The following is an 8,037-nucleotide window of genomic DNA, read 5'->3' on the forward strand; positions in this document are numbered from 1 at the left end:
AACGAACTCTACTTACCTCCACAGAGGATTTGATTTAAATGGAAAACCAGCAGATGCAATCTATGGACAAAAAGAAATCCATAGGAAACTGATGTCAAAAAACAATGGTCACACTAAGACTTGTCATGTTGATGCTCATGCTACTTTAAAAGATGGTGTGGTGGTTCATGTGATAAGATTGCTCTCTAATAACAACCAAGCCTTGAGGAAATTTACACAGATATTTGTCCTTGCTCCTGAGAGCTTGTTGCAGATAAGTTCTATGTTCATAATGATATATTCACACATCAAGATGAAGTCTTTGGTGGTTTTGTCACTGAACCTCAGGAGCAATCTGAGGAAGAGGTATAGAAGACACCAGACACCAGAAGTGGTACCTAATAATGCTGGAAGTTTCTATGATCAGACTGTCAGCAATGACTTAGAAGAACATTTAGAGGAACTTGTTGCTGAACCAGAGCAAGAACCTATATCTGAAATCCAAGAGGAGATGCCTGAGCTAGTATTAGAAGAAAGTGCTTCTGAGGATTCTCAGAAGTTTTCTTGCAACCACTTGCAGACATAGCTCAGACCACATAGGAAGGCTTAAGCATCTCTTGGGCATCTGTGACCAGTAAAAACCTTCCTCCAAATGGAGCTGTTCCAGGTCATGTAATTAAAGCTCCAACTTCATAGACCTGTCTAGAGTCTAAGCCTGAATCTCAGATTCCACCTCAGAGACCTCAGAGGGATCAAATGGTGTAGGAACAACAAATAAATATTCCTCCACAGAGGGACCCTAGGACAATTTGTTAGGCTGGTGAGCAAGGTGATACTGAACCTCGAAGAACTGTGAGACACCCTGACAGTCACTAATTCTGTATTGGCAACGTGCCTCATGAAGTGGACAATCCAGAGCTTAAAGATGTCTTTCAAAATTATGGAAATGTGGTGAAGCTATACATTAACAGTGGTGGGAACTCGCCCAATTTCAGATGACTCTGAACCTGTTCAGTTTTCTTTGCAATACGCCAACCATGTTTGAGATGAAGTCCATCTGAATGTGTAAGCAAAAACTAGAACCTCCAGGGAAAGGACCTTCACAACAACCACCTGCAGACACCTGGAAGCCTTCAAGGTGGGCTGGGTGGTAAAATGAGAGGCCCTCTCTGTGGACGCATAGTGCAAAAATAAGGACTTGGAGTAGGAATGGGCATTGCTCCAAGGCAGTGAGTTCTTCATTGGTCATCATCAACAGTACAAACTCTAATTCCTGCAGAGGGGTGAATTTCTTCACCTAGTCTTTGGTCTCTTGGAGTATGACCCTAATCTGTTATAAACTACTTAAGTTTGTACACTTTTATGCCTTTTTGTGTTAATGTTGTGTGTGCCTGCATCCTACATTTCCTTTCCTGATCTTTTAGTCCTTCACTTCCAATTTTGTGGAATATTTTGGGAAAATGGATTTTTAGAGAAGAAAGGAAAAAAAAATACTGAATTTCCTTACTTATGCAGACTGGATTTTTTTTAACAACCATTTTCCTCAAAGGACTGTGTATTGCTTATTACTGACATTTGGTACGTCTCATTAATTTGAATGTTTCTTACTAATATTCTACATGTTTCAAAAACTTGTAAGAAATACAGGATTGCATAAAATTTTTGAAGCCGAGAGGAGCTGAAATGATTTCTTCTTCTCACAGTCATCTTCTGGTGTGGAGAAATTGCCATTGGGAAAACTGGCAATTTTGGTTCTTATTGGTGTGATTAAAAATGGAATAAAAAGTGTTAGAGGTTTGCTCTTTTGCTATCACACAACAATGTCAAAACCTACAGTTTTTTTACCATTAATATTTAAATTGTGCCATAAGCTTTAAATGTCTAGAATGCAACCTATATGCTCTTTTATTGAACAGCAAAAATTCTTTGAAGTAAAGTTTTTCCATATTTAACTTCTATTTGTAAAACTCAAAACAAAAACCAAAAAAAATAAAATAAAATAAAAATCCCTCCAATCTGAATAACAACACAAAGGAAAAAGCATCAAAACTGCTGTGCCTTCTATTTATATTTAATTCCATTCTTGACAATTGTGAAAGGTGGGCGGGGAGGGACCCACTAAATTTGTCTTATCAAGATCAGAGTATTTGGTGAATTTTAGAATCCCTCTACTTTCTATCTTTTATTAACATTTGTTGTGCCTTACTCTGAAATTGATTCCCAAACTGGAATGTCTTGAGAACAGATGCTTCTAGCAAAGTCTTTTGGCAAATGAGGAAATATTTCAGCATTTGTATTGTTTTATTTTTTTGTATATAATCTGATTCATGATAATACTCCATAAGAAAGAATGAGACTTTAATTATACTTTGTTGATGTGCTTCAGTGTCTGATAGTTTTGGGTTTTTTTCCTTTAAATCATAGCCATGTGATACATTTTCTATTTTTTTATGGTTCTCTTTTGTTGATGGGCATGCAGTAGGTATTTTATGGAATGGTCCATTTTTATTAAAATGTTGCTGGAAGAATATTTAACCTGCCAATATAGACTAAGTCTCATTTTACAAATTATTACTTGTGGAATGCTGTATGTGGAGTAATGAAAATTTTATTTACACATTTGAAAAAAGCCTTTGTGCTGTAACTTGTCATTACTAATTGCAGAGCAACCAGATTGTAAAATGTAATTTGTTTTCTTAACAGTTTTCATCTTTAGGACTGCTGGGTAAGAATAGCATATGAATAGGAAGTAGGGATGCTTTGTTGATCTGATGTTACTAAGAAACTACATTTACTGACGGATGTAGTCTTAAAAATTAAATGAACTTTGACATTAAAAAAAAATTTATATCAGAAGAGACAATGAAATTTGATTTTTAGAATAGAAAAAGCTAAAGTAGATGGAGGAAATGAGAAAATAAAGGCCTAAATAGAAAACTTCTAACAGCAGTTCAAAAATATAAACTCAAGTATTATGACAAAATGTGCAAATACCTGGAGTTAGAAAATTAAAAATGAAGAAAAAACTCACTCAGGATTTCTAAAGCTGAAAAAACTGAAGGAAAAACTCAAGGATTATATGGGCAAAATATTTAATAATGCAGAAAGAATCAAAAGAAGGTGGAAGGAATACACAGAGTCACTGTACCAAAAAGAAATGGTCAATGTTCCAACATTTCAATGATTAGCATATGATCAATAATCAATAGTACTGAAGGAAGAATGTTAAGCTGCACTAAAGGCATTAGCGTGAAAACAAGGGTCCAGGAAGTGAAGGAAAACAAATTTAAATGCTTCAACAACCTGATACAGCACTAGAGGAACTCACTTATCTATACCAAGAAATTTTGAACACAGTGAGCTGGCCAACTGATTGGAAGACATTCATATTTTTGCCAAGAGTTGAACCAATGTAATGCAAAAAATCATAGAACAATATCATTAATATCACATGCAAGTAAGCTTTTGCCTAAGATAATACAAAAATGGTTGCAAAAGTACATCTACAGAAAAACTGCCAGAAATTCAAGCCATTTTTTCATTGACCCACCACTTTACAACCTTGCTATCCTTCTCTAGGGATTGATCCCTCCTGATAACATGTCCAAAATGTCAAAGACAAAGTTTTGCCATTCTGGCTTCTAAGGAGTATTCTGGCATACTTCTTTCAACATAAATTTGTTTGTTCTCCTGGAAGTCCATGGTACTTTTAATATCCTTGTCCTGTTATGAGTCCAGAGGAACTCTAAATTGGTGAGCATAGTGCAGCAGTAAGGACCTGAAGATGAAAACAAATCAATAGAGTTCAAAACTGCCAGCTGTTTTGTAAAGTAAAGATGAGGCTTTCTGCTCCCATAAAGATTTGTAGCCTTGGAAACTCTACACAAGGTTGCTATGAGTCAGAATCGACTCCACAGCACACAACTGCCACCACCATAGTAGGAGAAGCTCTTCACCCACTCCCCTGGCTCCTAACTCTCATGATGCTAGGGATTCAGAGATATTGCATCAGGGAATGCACACTGATGGACTCAGTAAAACCCACTTCCCTAGAAAATCCATAGCTTCTCTGTGCACAGAAAAAAAGACCCTGAAATCTGACCAGAACTAATGGTATAAATCTTGTTGCATCATTGGAATGTGTCTATCCCTCCTCCACCCAACATTCAGGAATGATTGCACAGTTTACCAGAGCACTAAAAGTGCTTCTTAATCTCTGGTTAAAAGATAAGTGACCCTTTAAAATCCAGGGACTATGTTCCAAAATAGGACAAAAGGTTTCACTGAATGTCACTGGTAGTTCATATGGTGTAAAATTCCTGATCATTTCTCGGGGTTGCAAACTAACATAAATGACAAAACAAGAGAGAGAGCAATAACACATGCCCAAAAAAAAAAAAAGAAGAAGAAGAACTCTGTGCCACCTGGTGGACAGATTTATTAGCATGTGTTCTCTGCCTTTTGGTTTGAGAGACACACAAAACTAAAACTTTGGTCTTGACTTTCTGAGCCTTTTCAGAGACCTAGGGTGTAGTCACAGAGAAAGAGAATAAATGATAAGTAATGTGTGAAAAGTTCTGCATACTGCATAGCTAGGGATTTTTGCAGTGTGGGAAACACTGGCTATTAGAAAAAAGTGAGAAATGTAGCATCTTCTAAAATTCTAATGACCCACCTTCAACAAACAATTACAAAACACAACAATAAATGTAAATATGGTCCATCCAAATAATCAAGATAAAGGCAAGACCATTCATCTCTGTTGTTGTTATAAATGCCGTTATGTCAATTCCAACTCATAGTGACCTTCTATAGAGTTTCCAAGAAGATGCTGGTGAGTTTGAACTGCCCCTCAAACTGACCTTGAATCCAGTGCTCATCCTACAGCACCACTCCAGGATTCCATACATCTCTAGAAACCTGAACAACAAAAAGATAGAAAGAATAAGTTGTTGTGGGGATAAAGCACTGGAAGGCAAAGTTGGTTTGAACCACAAGGTCTATGGTTCAAACTAAACAGCCACTCTATGAAAACCATATACTGGATCACTACAATTTGGAACTGACTTGATGGCACTTAACAACAACAACAACACAAATAGGATCTCCAAGACTAAATACTTACAGGAGCAGAAAGTCTCATCTTTCTTCCAAAGAGTAGCTAGTGAATTCAAACTTCTGACCTTGTAATAGTAGCCCAACATGTAACCTATTACACCACCAGCATGCCTTAAGAAGAATGTAAAAACATAATATTAAGCAAATTCAAAGAATTAAAGGAAACAATAGACAAAGAATTAAAGGAAAAAAGCAAAATGATGCACAAATAAACCATACTGCTTCCCCAGAGGTTGAGAGTACACACTCCCATAGATCATGAGCTGTACATCCACTGCCTCCATGATGGGCAATACATATCCGCTGTCTCTGTGGACAACAGTGCACACTACCATGGATCCGACACTACACACCTACTGCCACTGTGGTTGTGGGCATGTGCTATACCAGCTCCTGCTCAACCTTTTTCACCTTTTTTTTTGTTTGTTTTTGGCCCATTAGGTAGGAGGTAGCAACCACATTTCCAGTACCAACCACACCTACCATACCTGGTGCTGGCAAAATTTTATATCCATTTGCAGGAAAATGAAACAGAATTCATTCCTCACACCATATGTAAAAATTAACCCAAGATGGATCAAAGAACTCAATGTAAAATCTAAAACTGTAAAGACCATTTTAAAAAAATAAGAGCTAATTTTGTTAAGTGCCATCTAGTCGGTTCAGACTCATAGCGACCCTGTATAAGGTTTCTGAGGAGAGGCTGGTGAAGTTGAACCACCAAACTTACAGTTTAAATTGACTTTGCTGTCCAGTGCATTAACCCACAACACCATACCAGGACTAACTTAAGGGCCTCATTTATGGCATATATAGACTATCCAACATTGCAAAAAAAAAGGTCAAATAGGGGAACATAAATAATGGGGAACAAAAGATAATGGGGACCTCCTAAAAATTAACCACTTATGTACATCAAAAAGCATTTCCAAAAGAGTGAAAAAGAAAACTAAAGACTGAGGAGAAAACAGGGAACTAATCTCTAAAGCTTATAGGATCCTGCAACTAAAAGAAGAAATGAACAAAGACTTCACCAAAGAAGAGATTTAGGTAGTTAAACAACATATAAAGAAATTCTTCCATCATTAGCCATTTGTTATTGTTGTTAAATGCTTTTTAGGGTTTTCTGAGGATCAAATCGTGGGTTTGAACTGCCAACCTTGTGGTTAACAGTCCAGTTCTTATCCCACAGGGCTGCATTAGCCATTGGTGGTAGTGATTGTATGTCATGGAGCCAGTTCTGACTCAGTGGGCACTATATAAGGTTTCTGAGGCTGTAGATTTTTACAGGTACAGAAAACCTCATCTTTCTAACACAGCATGGCTGGTAGTTTCAAACTGCTGACCTTGCAATTTTCAGCCCAACTAATAACCCACTACATTACCAGGGCTCTTCATATTAGCCATTGTTGTTGATAGTGCATTATAGTCGGTTTTGACCCATAGCAATCTTGTGTAAGATTTCCAAGGAGCAGCTAGTGAGTTTGAACCACCGACCTTGTGGTTCAAAACTACTTGTCATAGAGCACTTATTCTATGGTGCCACACATTAGAGAAATGCAAATCAAAACAGTGAGATGTAATCTCATCTCAGCGATAATAGCAAAGTTCTAAACGACCAAAAACAACAAATGCTGGCAAGGATGTGGAGAGAATAGAACCCTCTTACACTACTGAGAGGAATGTAAAATGAAATAACCACTATGGAAAGTGGTATGGTGCTTCATCAAAAAGCTAGAAATAGATATATACATACTCAGAAACAACTCCATGGCACACCCCCACCATACTCAAGATGGAAACAATCTATGTGTCATCAATGGATGACTGCATAAACAAACTATGGTACATAAGCACAAGGGAATACTATGCAATGCTAAAGAAAAACAGTCCACAAAAGATCTCACAACAAGGAAGACATCATACTGAATGAAATAAATCAAAAGAACAAATAATATATGAGACTACTACTATAAAATGTCAAGAAAAGGTTTACATATGGAAACATTCTATGTTAATTACCAGAAATGGGATGAGCAGATAGTAAAATCTCTAAATAGAGAGCTTGTGATAGGTGCCATCAAGTCTGCACCTCACAATCATTGCTAGTTTGAGTCCACTGATGCTACCACTGTGCGAATCCATATTGCTGGGGGGCTTCCTCTTTTTCTCCAACCCTCGACTTTACCAAACATGATATCCTTTTCCAGTAACTAGTCCCTCCTGACAGTATGTCCAAAGTATGACAGATGGAGTCTGACCATCCTGGCTTCCAGGGAGCAGTCTGGCTGTACTTCTTCCAACACAGATCTATTTGTTCTTTTGGCAGTCTGTGGCACTTTAAATATTCTCCTCAAACACCATAAATCAAATGCATCAATTCTTCTATGGCCTTCCTTATTCACTATCCAACTTTCACATGCATATGAGGTTATTGAAAATACCCTAGCTTGCATCAGGCACACCTTAGTCCTCAAACTGACATCTCCTGGAGAGTAGAAATATATTCTTAACTTGAGTGAAGGAAAAGTCAGTATACAATAAGGAGGTCAGCACAACATGCCCAAGGCAAAGAAAGACAAAGGGAGGTGCACAAGACAAAAGACAACAAAGATAAATACTATTACAATAGGGATGGGTAACTTAGACATTGGCTACCTAAAATTTGGGAGGGTGGTATAAAGGCACGAAGTGACTGGCTTACAAGTTTTCAGGAGGGAGTTTAGTTTCAGAGTGTGCAGGGGAAGGTAGAATCCCCACTGAAAAGTTTCCATCCTGTCTAGACAGGTCTGGTGTAAGGCGATTGGTTGATTCAATCGTGAATAATTGTTATGATGACTAATTGTGATTGTCACCACTGTAAAGGTAGAAGTTTTGTGACTAAAAGGAGAGTAGTTAATCTTACAATCCAGGAACAGAGGACCTAGGACCATCAAGGGA

The 8,037-nt window shown here is 37.5% G+C and overlaps 1 pseudogene; it reads left to right on the forward strand.

Annotated features, from left to right (window-relative positions):
- The first annotated feature begins 10 nt into the window (after positions 1-10).
- Positions 11-1,212, forward strand: LOC102839171 (annotated as a pseudogene).
- Positions 1,213-8,037: the final 6,825 nt, after the last annotated feature.

The sequence above is a fragment of the Chrysochloris asiatica genome, unplaced genomic scaffold (genome assembly GCF_000296735.1).
Source record: "Chrysochloris asiatica unplaced genomic scaffold, ChrAsi1.0 scaffold00033, whole genome shotgun sequence".
In the NCBI taxonomy this organism is placed as follows: Eukaryota; Metazoa; Chordata; class Mammalia; order Afrosoricida; family Chrysochloridae; genus Chrysochloris; species Chrysochloris asiatica.